General features: G+C 43.0%; 1 long non-coding RNA gene across 2 annotated transcripts in view; it reads right to left on the bottom strand.

The window, feature by feature from the left end:
- LOC122554237 overlaps window positions 1-17,777 on the bottom strand; it is a 36,803-nt gene that overhangs the window by 6,256 nt on the left and 12,770 nt on the right. Inside the window, exons 2-3 of one of the 2 annotated variants that reach the window (XR_006312946.1) lie at window positions 3,361-3,440; window positions 2,941-2,978 (exon numbers count right to left, since the gene is read on the bottom strand). This is a non-coding gene — a long non-coding RNA (uncharacterized LOC122554237). Of the gene's footprint in view, window positions 1-2,940; window positions 2,979-3,360; window positions 3,441-17,777 lie in introns of those variants that run through there. The other variant, XR_006312945.1, reaches the window with a different exon arrangement.

Below are 17,777 nucleotides of genomic sequence, written 5' to 3'. Positions count from 1 at the left end.
TACACTGAAAGACTGAAGCGACTGGGCTTGTATACCCTTGAGTTTCGAAGATTGAGAGGGGATCTGATTGAGACGTATAAGATTATGAAATAATTGGACACTCTGGCAGTAGGAAACATATTACCACTGATGGGTGAGTGCCGAACCAGAGGACACAGCTTAAAAATATGGGGTAGACCATTTAGAACAGAGCTCAGGAGAAACTTCTTGACCCAGAGAGTGGTGGCTGTGTGGAATGCTCTGTCCCAGAGGGCAGTGGAGGCCCTCTCTCTGGATTCATTTAAGAAAGAGTTGGATAGAGCTCTCAAAGATAGTGGAATGAAGGGTTATGGAGATAAGGCAGGAACAGGATACTGATTAGGAATGATCAGCCATGATTATATTGAATGGTGGTGCAGGCGCGAAGGGCTGACTGGCCTACTCCTGCACCTATTTTCTATTGTCTATTGTCTATTGTCCCCCTGCAACCTGTAACATTCTTCCACACTGTCCACTACTCCACCGACCTTAGTGTCATCTGCAAATTTACTAATCCATCCACCTATGCCTGCATTTAAGTCATTTATAAAAATGACAAACAGCAGTAATCCCAAAACAGACCCTTGTGGCACACCACTAGTAATCGGACTCCAGGCTGAATATTTTCCATCAACCACCACTCGCTGCCTTCTTTCAGAAAGCCAGTTTCTAATCCAAACTGCTAAATCACCCTCAATTCCATGCCTCTGCATTTTCTCCAACAGTCTACCATGTGGAACCTTATCAAAAGCTTTACTGATGTCCATGTATACCACATCAACTGTCCTATCCTCATCTACATGCTTGGTCACCTTCTCAAAAAACTCAATGAGGTTTGTGAAACACGATCTGCCCTTGACGAAACCATGTTGACTATCTGAAATCAAATTGTTGCTTGCTAGATGATTATAAATCTTATCTCTTATAATTCTTTCCAAAACCTTTCCTACAACAGAAGTAAGGCTCACTGGTCTATAATTACCTGGGTCATCTCTACTCCCCTTCTTAAAGAAGGGCACATTTGCAATCCTCCAGTCCTCTGGTACCAAACCTGAAGATTCAAATATCAAAGCCAAAGGCTCTGCTATCTCGTCCCTAGTTTCCCAGAGAATCCTTGGATAAATCCCATCTGGCCCAGGGGACTTATCTACTTTCACTCCTTCTAGAACTGATAACACCTGTTTGTAACTAACCTCGATCCTTTCTAGTCTAATATCTCATCCCTCATTCTTCTCCTCAACAATGTTCTCCTTTTCCTGAGTGAAAACTGATGAGAACTGTTCTTTTAGCACCTCTCTGATCTCCACAGGGTCCACACTCAATTTCCTATTTCTGTCTTTGATTGGCCCTATTCCTGCCCTAATCATCCTTTTATCTATCACATACCTGTAGAAAGCTTTAGGGTTCTCCTTTATTCTATTTGCTAAAGACTGCTCATGTCCTCTCTTTGCTCTTCTTAGCTCTCTCTTTAAATCCATCACCTCATCTGAACCATCTTACCTCATCAGCACATAAGCCTCCTTCTTCTTCGTAACAAGAGATGCAATTTCTAATGTTAACCATGGTTCTTTTACCTTATCACTTTCTCCCCGCCTGACAGGGACATACCTATCAAGGACACGCAATGTCTGTTCCTTAAACCAGCTCCACATTTCCATTGTCTGCATCCCCTGCATTTTGCTACCCTATTCTATGCATGCTAATTCTTGCCTAATTGCATTATAATTGCCCTTGCCCCATCAATAACTCTTGACCTGTGGCATATGCCTATACCTTTCCATCGCTAAACTAAACGTAACTGAATTATGGTCACTCTCTCCAAAGTGCTCACCTACAACTAAATCAAACAACTGGCCTGGTTCATTACCAAACACCAGATCCAGTGTGTCCTCCCCTCTTGTCGGCCCTTCGACATACTGTGTCAGGAAACCTTCCTGTACACATTGGACAAAAACTGATCCATAAGACGTACTGGAGTTATAGCATTTCCAGTCAATGTTAGGGAAGTTAAAGACCCCCATAATGACCATCCTGTTCCTTTCACTCCTACCCAGAATAATTTTGCTAATCCTCTCTTCCACCTCCCTGGAACTCTGTGGAGCCTATAAAAAACTCCAAGCAGTATGGCCTCTCCTCTCCTGTTTCTAACCTCAGTCCACACTACCTCAATAGACAAGTCCTCATCAAAAGTTCTCTTAGCCACCATTATACTATCCTTGACTAACAAGGCCACACCTCCCCCTCTTTTACCGCCTTGCCTGTTCTTAATGAAAGATCTAAACCCTGGAACCTGCAACATCCATTCCTCACCCTGCTCTATCCTTGTCTCCGAAATAGCCACAACATCGAAGTCCCAGGTACCTATCCATGCTGCAAGCTCACCTACCTTATTTCAGATAATTCTGGCGTTGAAGTAAGCACACTTCAAACCACTTCGCTGTCTGCCATCACATTCCTGTGACCCTGAAATCCTGCTCCTGTCATTCCTATTCTCATCCTCCTGTGCACTGTAATTACACCTATGGTTCCCATCCCCCTGCTGAGCTAGTTTAAACCCACCCGAATAGCACAAGCAAATTTCCCACCCAGGATATTATTATCCCTCTGGTTCAAGTGAAGACCGTCCTGTTTATAAAGATCCCACCTTCCCCAGAATAAGCCCCAATTATCCAAGAACCTGAAACCCTCCCTCCTGCACCATCCTCGCAGCCACATGTTCAGCTGATATCCCTCCCTATTTCTTGCCTTGTTATCACGTGGCACAGGTAACAAACTAGAGATACCAACTCTGTTTGTTCTAGCTCTCAGCTATCACCCTAGCTCCCTGAAATCCTGTCTTACATCACTATCCCTCCTTCTACCTATGTCATTGTTACCTGCATGGACAACGACTTGAGGCTGGTCACCCTCTCCCTTCAGAACCCCAAAGATACGATCCGAGACATCATGGACCCTGGCACCTGGGAGGCAACACACCAACTGTGAGTCTCGTTCGCTCCCAACAACTTTGCATCTCATAATTTTATAGATTTCTATCAAGTCTCCCCTCATCCTCCACTACTTGAGAGAAAGTTTTTCTAGCCTCTCCTTATAGCTCTAATCCAGGCAGCATTCTGGTAAATCTCTTTTGCACCCTTTCCAAAGCCACCAGAACCTTCCTGTAATGTGGCGCCCAGGACTGAATGCAATATTCTAAATGTGGCTTTACCAAAGTCATTAAAAAAAAAGCTCTGAGAGCCAAAGCAGCCAATGAATGCAATCATTGCAGCCTGTAAAAACTGACAGAAGCGATAAACAGTGAAAAATATTTAAAAATCTGTTGAAGATCAAGCAATGTCATACCAAATCCATCGGCAGGGAAATCCAAATTTCATCCTGCTAGACATCCATCAATATTGGATACTGCATATGAGTTACACCCGCTGGAAGAAAGTTGAAAAATGTTACATTTGAAAAGAAAGGTCTGGGCTGAGAAGCTAATAGAAATTTTAAACCACAATATGAAACAAACAAGCAGGGACCCGGGTTCAAATCCAACCTCGGCCGACTGTCAGTGTGGTGTTTGTACATTCTCCTCCAGGTGCTCTGGCTTTCTCCCACAATCCAAACATGTGCAGGTTAGGTGAATTGGCCATGCTAAATTGCCCATAGTTTTCAGGAGTGTGTAGGTTAGGTGCATTAGTCAGGTGGAAATTTAGGTGAATGGGTCTGGGTGGTTTACTTTTCGAAGGGTTGGTGTGGACCTTTTGGGCTGATGGCATGTTTCACACTGTATGGATTCTGTAGAAATTCTACAGAAAACCCATTGTTAAAATCCATGTAAAAAGAGATACTCATTAACTCAGATACTCATTACAGTGCGATGTTACCATTGAGGATGGGAAAACCTGAAGACAGAAGAAGACCTTATTATAAAGCAGCGTTTCAAGGCAAAAACAAATTTTTTTGCTCAACCCAAGAATATTTCTCTAAGAAGTGTTAACATTTTTATCAATGTAACACAGTGCAAAAAGCTTAGAGACGAAGCAGAAAGCGTGTAATTCATCTAAGGCAAGAAAAGCCATGAAAATCACTGAGTCGAAGAGAAAAATGTGCAGAACCACTATCTGTTCTCCACCTTGGGAGAAAATACTCAACACAGTACTTTTTTTTTTATTTTCAAGCATTTAAAAACTTTAAGACAGCATTTAGAACAAAACAGGTGAGGGTAATTCTGAAACATTTGGAATGATTTGAACTTTAATTTAGATATTGTAGAAAATATCTTAAAAGGAAAATACAAGGAAAGTTGTTTTGAAATGGTTATATCAACAACGTTTGCAAGAATAAAAGGTAAGACTATATGATGTAGGACTAGAGGTAGGCCATTCAGCCCACTGAGTCTGCCCTACCATTAAATGAGATCATGGCTGGTCTGACAACTCTCAACTGCACTTTTTTTGCCTTTTCACCATAACCCTTAGTTCCCTTACTGATTAAAAAGCTGCCTATCTCAACCATGAATATACTGATGACCCAGCCTCAACAGCCTTCTGCAGTAAAGAGCTCTACAGATTTATTGTGCCCTGAGAGAAGAAATTCCCCTTCATCTCTCTGCAACCTTTTATTTTGAGATTGTGCTGTTTGGTCCAGACTTATCTCACAAGGGGAAACAACCTTTGCACATCTTCCCTGTCATACAGTCATAGAGATGTACAGCATGGAAACAGACCCTTCGGTCCAACCTGTCCATGCTGACCAGATATCCCAACCCAATCTAGTCCCACCTGCCAGCACCCGGCCCATATCCTTCCAAATTCTTCCTATTCATATACCCATTCAAATGCCTTTTAAATGCTGAAATTGTACCAGCCTCCACCACATCCTCTGGCAGCTCATTCCATACATGTACCACCCTCTGCTTGAAAAGAACCCTTTCAAGTTTCACAACATCTTTCCGATAGGAAGTAGACCAGAATTGCACGCAATATTGCAACAGTGGCCTAAGTAATGCCCTGTACAGCCGCAACATGACCTCCCAACTCCTGTACTCAATACTCTGACCAATAAAGGAAAGCATACCAAACTCCTTCTTCACTATCCTATCTACCTGCGACTTCATTTTCAAGGAGCTATGAACCTGCACTCCAAGGTGTCTTTGTTCAGCAACACTCCCCAGGACCTTGCCATTAAGTGTATAAGTCCTGCTAAGATTTGCTTTCCCAAGATGCAGCACCTCACATTTATCCGAATTAAACTCCATCTGCCACGTCTCAGCCCATTGGCTCATCTGATCAAGATCCCATTGTAATCTGAGGTACCCTCTTCGCTGTCCACTACACTCCAATTTTGGTGTCATCTGCAAACTTACTAATTGTACCTCTTATGCTCGCATCCAAATCTTTTATACTTTTTGTGTAAATGACAAAAAGTAGAGGACCCAGCACTGATCTTTGGGGAACTCCACTGGTCACAGGCCTCCAGTCTGAAAAACAACCCTCCACCACCAATCTCTGTCTTCTACCTTTCAGCCAGTTCTGTATCCAAATGGCTAGTTCTCTCTGTATTCCATGAGATCTAACCTTGCTAATCAATCTCCCATGGGGAATCTTGTCGAAAGCCTTACTGAAGTCCATATAGATCACATCTACTGCTCTGCCCTCATCAATCTTCTTTGTTACTTCTTCAAAAAACTCAATCAAGTTTGTGAGACATGTCAAATCCCCGAAAAACCTCCTGTGTTTCAATAAGGCCTCATCTCATTTTTATAAATTGCAATAAATTCAGGCCCAACCTACTCAACATCTCCTCATAAGGTAGCCTCTCCATACCCAGTATTAGCCTAGTGGACCTTCTATGGGCTGCCTCCAGTGCCCATCTTACGTCCACAGTATTCCAGCTGTGGTCTGACAAGTGCCTTGTACAGTTTAGCAAAACCTCCTTACTTTTATATTCCATTTCCTTTGAAATAAAGGTCGACATTCCATTTGCCTTTCTACTTACTTGTTGAACTTATATGTTCGTTATCTGGGATTCAAGCATGAGGACACCAAAATCCCTCTGTTATGCAGCTTTCTGCAGTCTTTCTCCATTTTGATAATATTCAGTGCCTCTATTCTTCCTGATAAATTGTGCAACTTCACAATTTCCCACATTATATTCCATCTGCCCAGGTTTTGCCCATTTGTTTAATCTGTCATTATCCCTCGGCAGACTTTTGTTTCACCCGCACCACTTGTATCCCCAGCTGTTTTTGTCATCACATACTCGGTTGTAGCACATTCGCTTTTCTCCTCCAAGTCATTTATACATATTGTAAATAATTGTGGCCCCAGCACTGATCCCTGTGACACTCCACTAGTTACAGGTTGCTATTCTGAAAATGCCCTCCTTCTCACAACTCTGTGGTTTGCGTTAGTTAGCCAACTCTCTATCCACGTTTATATATTCTTATCTTATTAAGTAGTCTAATGTGTGGTACTTTACCAAAAGCCTTCTGAAAATCCAAATGTATTATATCCATTGCACCTCCTTTATCTATTCGTCTGTTACCTCCGCAAAGATTTCTAGTAAATTTGTCAGGCATGATTTCCCTTGTTTTTGCAACATGATCATATTTTGATATTTCTAAATGCTCTGCTAATACAGTTTTTACAATAAAAATTAAGCTAATTAGTGTACTGTTACCTGTTTTCTGCCTCCTTCCCCTTTATAACAAAGTTAATTAATTGGGAATTTTCCAATCTTCTGGAATTTTTCCACAATCTAAGCACTACCAGTGCATTCATTATCTGTGTAGCATTTTTTTTAATAACCTCTGATGCACCCCGTTGAGTCCAGGATACCTTTGATAATATTGTAAGAACATTTGATGATTACTTTGCATCAATACCAATTGTATAATGGAGAGACCAAGCTTTGGCAGAAGAAGACAGCTTCCTGGAGAATCTATTAATGCAGCTATGAATGTTTACACATTATCAGAATTTTGTGATTTACAACAAAAGCTAATTCAAGACAGAACATTGCCAGAATTTCTGATCCTTTTCTTTCAGGTTTGTTACAATCAAAAATGGCTTTCATGGAACAAATGATCCAGATAGTAGTAGAAGCTGAAATCTAAAAACAGCATAACTGAAAGATGGGGACAGAAAGCCAACCTGTTTCAAAGAGATCATAAGACCACAAGATATAGGAACAGAAGTAGGCCATTCAATACATTTTTCAACCCATTCTCCTGCCTTCTCCCCATAACCTTTGACCCTCTTACTAATCAAGAACCTAGCTGTCTCTGTCTTAAATTCATTCAATGCCTTGGCCTTAGCAGTCTTTTGTGGCAATGAGTTCCACAGATTCACCACATTCTGGTGAAAGAAATTCCTCCTTCGTCTTCCTCATCAGATGTCCTTGGATAAAAAGACACAAAAGCATCATGTGAGAGACTAATACAAAGTGCCTTTAAATCCTTTGATGTCAGAAGACACTGTCCCAGATGAGGAGTTAAAAAGATCATTTAAGAAGAAATAATGTCCAGCTTTGTCGTGCAAACTCAACTTTTGTAAGAAAGTGGAACATTTCCAGAAAAGGCGTAAAAACAATTATTGAACCAGAACATGACTAATCCTTACACACACAGTAAGGTAAACACCATTTAGCAAGAATCTTTTGAAAGAAACCAGCATGCCAAACAGAGCCTCATTAGAAGACATATCATTACGGAATGCCTTTAGAAGATAGCAATCAAACCTTCTGAGGGATAACAGGCAATTTGTTTGAATATTCCAGGCAAGATGGTAGCAGAGTAGTACGTTCCAACCAGAGCTCCTCCACCCCGTCCATTTACTGCTCTTTTCTCCCCTTTTCTCCCCTTTTTTACTCATTTATCCCCCTTTTGGTGTTTTAGGTCCCTTGGTGTGTCCCAGCCTGGTCTCTCAACGGCTCATGGTGTGTCCCAGCCTGGTCTCTCAACGGCTCATGGTGAGTCCCAGCCTGGTCTCTCAACAGCTCATGGTGGGTCCCAGCCTGGTCTCTCAGTGGCTCATGGTGGGTCCCAGCCTCTTCTCTCAATGGCTCATGGTGGGACGGAGCCTGGTCTCTCAGGATATCATGGCAGGTCCAAGTCTGTTCTCTCAGCGGCTCATGGTGGGTCCCAGTCTGTTCTCTCAGCGACTCATGGTGGGTCCCAGTCTGGTCTCTCAGCGGCTCATGGTGGGTCCCAGCCTGGTCTCTCAGAAGCTCATGGTGGGTCCCAGCCTGGTCTCTCAGCCCCTAATGGTGGGTCCCAGCCTGGGTCTCTCAGCGGCTCATGGTGGGTTCCAGCGTGGTCTCTCAGTGGCTCATGGTGGGTCCCAGCCTGGTCTCTCAGCAGCTCACAGCGGGTCACAGCCTGGTGTCTCAGCGGCTCGTGTTGGGTCCCAGCCTGGTCTCTCAGCAGTTCATGGTGGGTCCCAGCCTGGTCTCTCAGCGGGTCCCAGCCTGGTCTCTCAGCGGCTCACAGTGGGTCGCAGCCTGGTCTCTCAGCAGGTCCCAGCCTGGTCTCTTGGCAGCTCATGGTGGTTCCCAGTCTGGTGTCTCAGCGGCTCGTGTTGGGTCCCAGCCTGGTCTCTCAGCAGCTCATGGCGTGTCACAGCCTGGTCTCTCAGCGGCTCGTGTTGGGTCCAAGCCTGGTCTCTCGGCAGCTCATGGTGGGACCCAGCCTGATCTCTCCACAGCTCACAGTGGGACCCGGCCTGCTCTCTCTGCAGCTCAAGGTGGGACCCGGCCTGGTCTCTCAGCAACTCGAGGCAGGTCCTGGCCTGCTCTCTTGGTGGCCCAGGGCAGTGTCTCGGCTCAGCATGCGAGTTGATCCTACCCAGGCATATTCTCAAGTCATCGGGAGAGATTGGACAGGCAACAGTTTCATCAGCAGCAACAATACCTGCAGTGGTGGTGTCAGGAACAGACAGCTGAGGTCTCCCTGGAGAGCAAGATAAGCGGAGGACTCATTAAAGACTGTTGAACTTTTAACTTATTCCTTTAGTGTCCTAGAACAAACTAGAAAAGCCTTTAATGTAAACTATTACCTATTTCTTTATGTTGCTACTATTCTATCAAGTAATGGTTAACCTTTTAGCTATCGCTTCTCTTACTACTTTGTAACTAAGTTTTTTTTGGTACCTAGGTACAAAGTACCTAAAATGGCACCATGTTTGGCAACATTAGATGCTTTTCACTATGCTCCTGTACTTCTGTACTTAAGTACACCTGACAATAAAATCTAAATCTAAATTATCAAACCAACTGGGGGAGTCCATAGCTAGAGGGCATAAGTTTAAGGTGAGTGGGGAAAGATTTAAAAGGGACCTCAGGGGCAACTTTTTCATGCAGAGAGTAGTCCATGTATGGAATAAGCTGCCAGAGGAAGCGGTGGAGGCTAATACAATTATAACATTTAGAAGTTGTCTGGATGGTATATGAATAGGAAAGATTTAGAGAGACATGGGCAAATATGACTAGATTACATTAGGATATCTGGTCGACATGGGCGAGTTGACCGAAGGGTCTCTTTCTGTGCTGTACATCTCTATGACTCTGTGATTCGATGACGAGGGTGAGTATCACTGTATTAACTGGGGGAAAAATAGCCCTTCATTGAAGTGAATGAAATCACAACTCTCAGACAGAGAACTGCAAGAGCAGACAGAATACCTCTCAACATCTAAGGAATGCTAAGGATAAGCTTAAAATACAGCAACCAACACTATGTGGAAAAGGGTGTGTTATCAGAAACCAATACTTCTAATGTCTGAGCAGAAACATGCACATCGGCCTTAAAATTCTACAGTCTAGTGAAGAACTTCAGCAAGCTCGGAATCCAATTGCGAGTGAACAATGTAACTGCTCTCAACAAAAGAAATGATTTGGAGGAGCCGGTGTTGGACTGGGGTGTACAAAATTTGAAAATCACACAATACCAGCCTTTAGTCCAACAGGTTTATTTGAAAGCATTAGCTTTCAGAGCCCTGTTCCTTCAGTAGACTGTTATGAACATCGGAATGTTTGAGTGACAGTAATGCCAACTTATTATTAAATTGGGTTTGATGTCTCATAAGAGGCCAAAGAACAGCGCTTGTTAGAAATCAGAAACTAAGACAGAAATTGCTGGAAAATATCAGAAGATCTGGCAGTATCTGTGGAGAGAAAGCAGAGTTAATATTTCAGGTCCAATGACTCTCCTTCAGAATTGATTGTAGCTAACAAAAGGTTGGTATGTATGCTATATACTTTAGGAGTGTGGGTGGAGGAGTAAGTGATAGGTGGAGATGGAGCCCAGAAGGAGAGAACACTTGGACAGACAAAGGAATAGGTAAAGATCAGCCTGGAGGCATGATAGTTGCAGTGGGAACTATTAGTCAGTGACAATGGGATGGTTGTGGTAGCAGTCCGTGTGATGACATGGCCTTGGTGTGTGAGGGGTGAGATAGGGACTTGGGAGAAGGTGCTCAGATCCTAAAATTAATGAACTCGATAGTGAGTCCTGAAATCTGCAGGGTCCCTAAGCAGAAAATGTGGTGTTGTTCTTCCTGTTCGCGCTGGAGCACTGCAACAAGCCTGAGACAGAGGGGTTGGCCAGGGAACTAGGTGTTGTGTTGAAATGGCAGGCAACTGGAAGCTCAGGGTCAGTTTTGCAGACAGAATACAGGTGTTTTGCGAGGCAGTCACCCAGTCTGCATTTTGTTTCCTCAATATACGGGGGATGACATTATGAGCAGTGAATACAGTAGACTAGATTGAGTGCAGTGCATGTATATCACTGCTTCACATGAAAAGTGTGTTTGAGGCTTTGGATAGTGATAGTAGGCCTTAATTTACCCTAATCCCCAGACACCAAGACTTGACATCACATGGGCTGCTATTACTAACACGTTAAAGTGAGGACTGCAGGAGGTAGAGTTCAGAATCAAAAAGCGTGGTGCTAGAAAAGCACAGCCAGTCAGGCAGCATCTAAGGAGCAGGAGAGTTGATTGTTTTGAGTATAATCTCTTCATATTACAAACAAGCCATCGCCAGCCATTCACGGTCCCCATTCGCAGATATTAATTTTCCCAGACGGAACGTTACCCTGTCTTTGTCTGTACAACTGTTGTTGTCTCTCTCTCTGAGCTGCAGCTCCAACTATCTCTCCAGCTCTTTCTCCCTATCCCTAATCCAGCTTCAGCATATACCAACCTTTCCCTAGCTACAATCATTTTAACAGCAGGGTCACTGGACCTGAAACATAAACAGAAATTGCTGGAAAAGCTCAGTGGGTGTGTCAGCATCTGTGTAGAGAAATCAGCATTTTCGTTTCAGGTCCAGCATCCACAGTTAGTCAGTTTTTATTCACTGGACCTGAAATGTTATCTCTGATTTCTCTCCACTGATGCTGCCTGACCTGCTGAGTTTTTCAAGCATTTTCTATTTTTATGTCTATGATAACTTTTCCACTCAATCCAACAACAGTATGTGGCTGGATGCAACTTAAAGGAAGTGTGACATCATCAATGAATTCTCAACCCATTAAGAAAATGGCCTTGGCAGGTCAGATTCCAGTCAAGAGTATAGTGCTGGAAAAGCACAGCAGGTCAGGCACCATCCAAGGAGAAGGGGAATTGACATTTCAGGCATAAGCACTTCATCAGGAATGAGACAGGTCAGAGTCCAGCCAGTTCATACAATAGACTTTCATTAACACAAGAAATTATTTCAGTCAGGGGGTAATGTAATGATAAGGACTACTTTCCCATCCCTTGATATTACACCAGATTTTAACCAAGGAGTTGGCAGCAATTACCACATATGACCCACCGCCACCCTACTAATGTAACAGTTATAGAATATTCAACCAAACATAGCGGAGTATTTCCAGTAGGATAACGGTCCTGAAAAGCTGAAAAGTGTCACATACTTCAGGGAAAGGAAATTAAAAATAAATGAAGCCAAGTTCAGGAATGTTCTTGGAATCAGTTCTCTCCCTCGCTCCATCCATAAATGAAGCATTAATTTTAAGGGTCATATTTTGGTTGATTTGTTGCTGCAGCACTTGCAGGGTGAATGGACTGGAATGGGGAAAGTGTCATGAGTTTAAATATAGCAGCAGCCAGCTAAAGATTGCACATCCCCAGTGACTAACGCTGGAGAGAATGCTATGGGTGGTACAGCTGCCATGTACTGAATAGAAAAGGGAAAGAACGTAATTAAGCAATAAACTGAAGCACCTTAGGAGGGCAAATGAGAAAAAAATTCTCCCAGGCAACCAAACAAACCATTTTTAACTTTGAAATGCCTTTAATCATTCATGTGTTTGCACACTTGCTTCTCTCTGCATGTAATATTAGAGGTCAGTATGTATGTTCTGGCAATGTGCATCTGAATATCTGTAAGTTTAAGGTTACACTTACATATTTCCTCCTGTGCATCTGTACACATCTGTATATGCATCTGTCTCTGTGTGTTGCCTGCGAAATGTGTGTATACCTTTCTGTTTATGCCTTTCTAATTTTAGATTCAGGGATGTAGAACCAAAGGATATAGAGATAGGAGTTTTATTACACAATGCAGTATTATGTTGTGTAGGCACGGGGTTTTGAGATTGTGTTTAAATTACATCAATGCTCATAAATGTATTCAATAAATGGTTGATGGAGAGGGAAGAAAAAGAACATATAAACATGGAGCGGGATAGGCTATCCAATCCCTCGGGCCCGCTCCACCATTCAATAATAGACATTCACCCTTGTTCACCAAGAAGCGACGTCTGTATTAAAAATATTCAAAACTTCTGCTTTCACGACCTTCTCAGGAAGAGATCAAAGTCTGGGTAAAAGGCATCGGAATGTACTATCAGCCATGTTCATATTAATGAGCAGAGCAGGTTCAATGGGCTGATTGGCCCACACCCAGTTCAATGTTCCTATCCCTTTCACACACACACCTATTGCTTACGTTCAACATTTATCTTATCATTTATCACCAAGTGAGAAGGTCACTGGAAAAACAACAGGCAAAAGTGAACATGGAAACGTTGTATGCCAAAGATCCTCAGACAGCACCTTCCAAACCCACAACTACTTCCATCTAGAAGGACAAGGGCAGCAAATCCATGCGAACACCACCGCTTGCAAGTTGCCCTCCAAGCCACTCACCATCCTGACTTGGAAGTATAGTGCCGTTCCTTCACTGTCGCTGGGTGCAATCATGGAATTCCCTCCCTTATGGCATTGTGGATTGCAGCTCAAGCAGGCAGCTCACCACCACCTTCTAAAGGGCAATTAGGGACAGGCAGGCAATAAATGCCATCAGGGCCAGTCATATACATCCCACTAGTGAGTTAAAAAATTTGAACTACGTCCTGGTTTTAGTCCTTCCCATCAGGGTGAACATCTTTTTCGAATCCGCACTGGCAATTCCACTGAAGAACATTTGTGTTTTAATAAGATCCCCTTTCATTCTTCTAAACTCTAAAGATTACAGGCTCAACCTTTCCTCATAAGTTAGCCTCCAGCATTCCATGAATCAGTGCTATGAATCTTCTCTGAACTGTTGCTAATGTTATTATACCTTTTCAGAAGAAGAAGACAAAAACTGTACGCAGTACTTCAGATGTGATCTCTGCACAAACATAGCAAATCATCTCTACTTATATATTTCATTCTCCTTGAATTCCTAAACACTTGTTGTACCTACATTTTAATTACGATGTATGCACAAAGACAACCCTCATTACAGCAGAATTTGCTATCTTTCTACATTTAAATAAAATATTGCTTCTCTATCCTTTTTGGCCAAAGTAAAAAATTTCCCACTGTCCCACTTAAAATTCCCTCTGCTCAGTAGGTAGTCATCAGAGGTCTAGAGGATGTAATAGTTGTGGAGGTCTGAGTGTTTGGGTTAGGTATACTTTTGGGAACGATCAATGGTGATGTGAAACAGTGGGTTAGTTTAATAGATGCCAGGAGTTAGAGTCAAATTTTCATCCACTAATACCTCTTGGGTAACTATCAAGCCTAAGTGAGTCAGAACTCTCCAAATTCTCCAGCTCAAATGGACTCTTTCTTAGGTTTCCAGAAACAGGAAAATTGACCATTGTAAACTTCATTTTTCTGGGCATTCCCACAGAGTCAGCAGTGTCAGGGATTCTGAGTGGTCCCTACATGCAGCTCCAATCTATACTTTCCAACAATTCTCTCCCCAGTCAGAATATCTGGGCCACTGAAATCATGATTATGCTCTTTATATTGCTCTTGAATGTAATTAAATTAATAGCAATAAACAAAGTAGGGTCAGATGATGTAGAATCTGCGAGGGTAGAATTGAGGAACTGCAAAGGCTAAAAAAATCCATAATGGGAGTTACCTAGAGGCCTCCAAACAGTAGTCAGGAATTGGGGCATAAGATACACCAAGAGATAAGAAAGGCTTATAAGAAAAGCAAGGTTACAGTGATCGTGGGGGATTTCAATGCGAAGGTGGACTGGGAAAATCAGGTTAATAGTGGATCACAAGGAAAGGAATTTGTAGAATTTCAATGAGGTGGCTTTTTGGAGTAGCTTGTGGTGGAGCCCACTAAGGAACGGGTGATTCTGGATGTAATGTTGTGCGATGAGGCAGACTTAATAAGGGAGCTTAAGGTAAAGGAACCCTTGGGAGGCAGTGAGCATAATACAATAGAATTTACTCTGCAGTTTGAAAGGGAGAAAGTGGAATCAAATGTACGGTATTACAGTTGAGTAAAGGCAACTACAGAGACATGAGGGAGGAACTGGGTAGAATTGACTGGGAGAGGAGCCTAGCACGAAAGACAGTGGAACAGCAATGGCAGGAGTTTCTGGGAGTAATTTGAGAAACACAGCAAAAAATACATCCCAAGGAAGAAGAAACATACTAAAGGGAAAATGAGGCAACCATGGCTGACCAGGGAAGTCAGGGACAGCATAAAGGCAAAAAGGAAAGCATATAATGTGGCAAAGGGAAGTGGGAAGCCAGAGGATTGGGAAGCCTACAAAGACCAACAGAGGGCAATGAAGAAAGAAATAAGGAAGAAGATGGTAAACTAGCCAGTAATATGAAGGAAGATTGCAAGAGTTTTTTTTTTAGAAACATAAAGGGCAAAAGAGAAGCAAAGGTGGACATTGAGCAGCTAGAAAATTATGCTGGAAAACCGGTAATGGGGAACTAAAATTGGATGAGAAACTGAATAAGTACTTTGCATCAGTCTTCATGGTCGAAGACATGACTAATATTCCAAAAATTCAAGAGAGTTGGGGGCAGAGGTGAGTATGGTGGCCATCATCAAAGAGAAGTTGCTAGAAAAACTGAAAGGGCTGAAAGTGGACAAATCACCTGGGCCAGATGGGCTACACCCTAGAGTTCTGAAGGAGATAACTGAAGAGATAGTGGACCCTTTAGTAGTGATCTTTCTGGTAACACTGGAGTCGGGAAGGGCTCCAGAGGACTGGAAAATTGCTAATGTAATTCCCGTTTAAGAAGGGAGAAGGCAGAAGATGGGAAATTACAGGCCAATTAGCCTGACGTCAGTCATTGATAAGATTTTGGAGTCCATTGTGAAGAATGAGATTTCTGGATACTTGGAAGTGCATGGTGAAATAGGACAAAGTCAGCATGGTTTCATCAAGGAGATGTCATGCCTGACAAATCTGCTGGAATTCTTTGAGGAGGTAAAGAACAGGTTAGACAGGTGAGAGCCAATGGATGCTATCTATCTGGAATTCCAGAAGGTCTTTGATAAGGTGCAGTACAGGATGCTGCTGAGTGAGATAAGGGCCCATGGTGTGGACGCAAGGTACTAGCGTGGAGACAAGATTAGCTGTCTACCAGAAGGAAGGGAGTAGGGATAAAAGGGTATTTCTCAGGATGGAAGACAGTAACTAGTGGTATTCCACAAGGGTCAGTGTCGGGACCACAACTTTTCACTTTATATATTAACTATCTGGATGAAGGAACTGAGGGCATTCTGGCTAAGTTTGCAAATGATATAAAGATAGGTGGAGGGGCAGGTAGTACTGAAGAGGCAGGGAGGCTGCAGATAGATTTAGACAGTTTTAGGAGAGTGGGCAAAGATGAAATACAATGTTGGAAAGTGTGAGGTCATGCACTTTAGGAGGAAGAATAGAGGCATGGACTATTTCCTAAATGGGAAGCAAAATTAAGAAATCTGGATTACAAAGGGAATTAGGAGTCCTAGTCTAGGATTCTCTTAAGGTAAACTTGCAAGTTGATTCAATAATTAGGAAGGCAAATACAATGTTGTCATTCATCTTGAAAGGACTAGAATATAAAAGGAGGGATGTACTTCTAAGGTTTTTTAAGTCTCTGGCCAGACCACATTTAGAGTATTGTGAGCAATTTTGGGCCACATACCTCAGCAAAGATGTACTGGCCCTGGAGTGGGTCCAGAGGAGGTCCTCAAGGATGGTCCCAGGAATGAAAGGCTTAGGATATGGGGAATGTTTGAGGACTCTTGGACTATATTCAATGGAGTTTAGAAGTATGGGGGAGGGATCTGATTGAAACTTACAGAATGCTGAATGACCTGGTCAGAGTGGACATTGGGAAGATATTTCCATTGGCAAGAGAGATGAGGACCCGAGGGCACAGTCTTACAGTTGAGGGGAGACCATTTAGAACGGAGATTTTTAAAAGTTCTTGAGCCAGAGAATGATAAATCTGTGGAATTCATTGCCACAGAGGGTTGCGCAGGCCAGGTCATTGAGTATATTTAAGACAGAGATAGATAATTTCTTGATTGCCAAGGGGATCAAAGGTCACAGGTAGAAAGTGGGATAATGGGGTTGAAAACCCTATTAGGAGAAAGTGAGGTCTGCAGATGCTGGAGATCAGAGCTGAAAATGTGTTGCTGGAATGCTGCCTGACCTGCTGCGCTTTTCCAGCAACACATTTTCAGCTTTGAAAACCCTATTAGCCATGATTGAATGGCAGAGCAGACTCAGTGGGCTGAATGGCCTAATTTCTATTCTTATGGTCTTATATTGACAATAGCAGTTAGATACTTGACCCTGAATTCATAAGAAATGAAAGAAGTAAAAACATCTAAATTCTGATGAAGAAGCAATACATTTCCAAGTCTGGCTTGGATGGCAACATGCAAGGGTTGATGCTCCTGTGCATTTGCTGCCCCACCTGCCCTTCTAGATGGACGTGGTCTTAGGCTTGGAAGGGGTTATCTAAAGTCCCTTCCTAATGGTCGAGAGTGTGGTGATGGGAAAGCACTGCAGGTCAGGCAGCATCCGAGGAGCAGGAGAATCGACATTTTGGGCATTAGCCCTTCCTAATGGTGTTGAGAGTGTGCCTATGACAAATTGACTGCATTGGTTCAATAACTCAGCCCCCTACCACCTTCTCAAGCGAAACTAAGGATGGCCAATGTATGCTGGCCCAGCCAGATCTGCCCACATCACATCAACGAATAAAAGAAAATTGCTAGTTTGGTGGTGACCCATCAATTACACCATCTCAATTGCCCACAGTTGGTGGGCCATCCAACACCTCATCTGTTATCAGTAAATTGCAGCAGTGGCAAGATAGATGGGAAGACAGCAGTTATGTCCATCGTGGCACTTCATAGGCTCACCCAGCCTACAAACCACCACCAGGGAGGGCCTGTAAAAAGCAGCCCATTTGTGTGCTTTGTGCATCTATATTTGTCCATTACAGCAGGTCCTAGCTCAAATCTCAATATGAGATTCTTAAACAACTGACCAGGGCAGAAGGCAGCTGAACTGT

This window comes from Chiloscyllium plagiosum, chromosome 11 (genome assembly GCF_004010195.1).
Source record: "Chiloscyllium plagiosum isolate BGI_BamShark_2017 chromosome 11, ASM401019v2, whole genome shotgun sequence".
In the NCBI taxonomy this organism is placed as follows: Eukaryota; Metazoa; Chordata; class Chondrichthyes; order Orectolobiformes; family Hemiscylliidae; genus Chiloscyllium; species Chiloscyllium plagiosum.
This window is presented reverse-complemented; position numbering and strand designations above follow the sequence as displayed.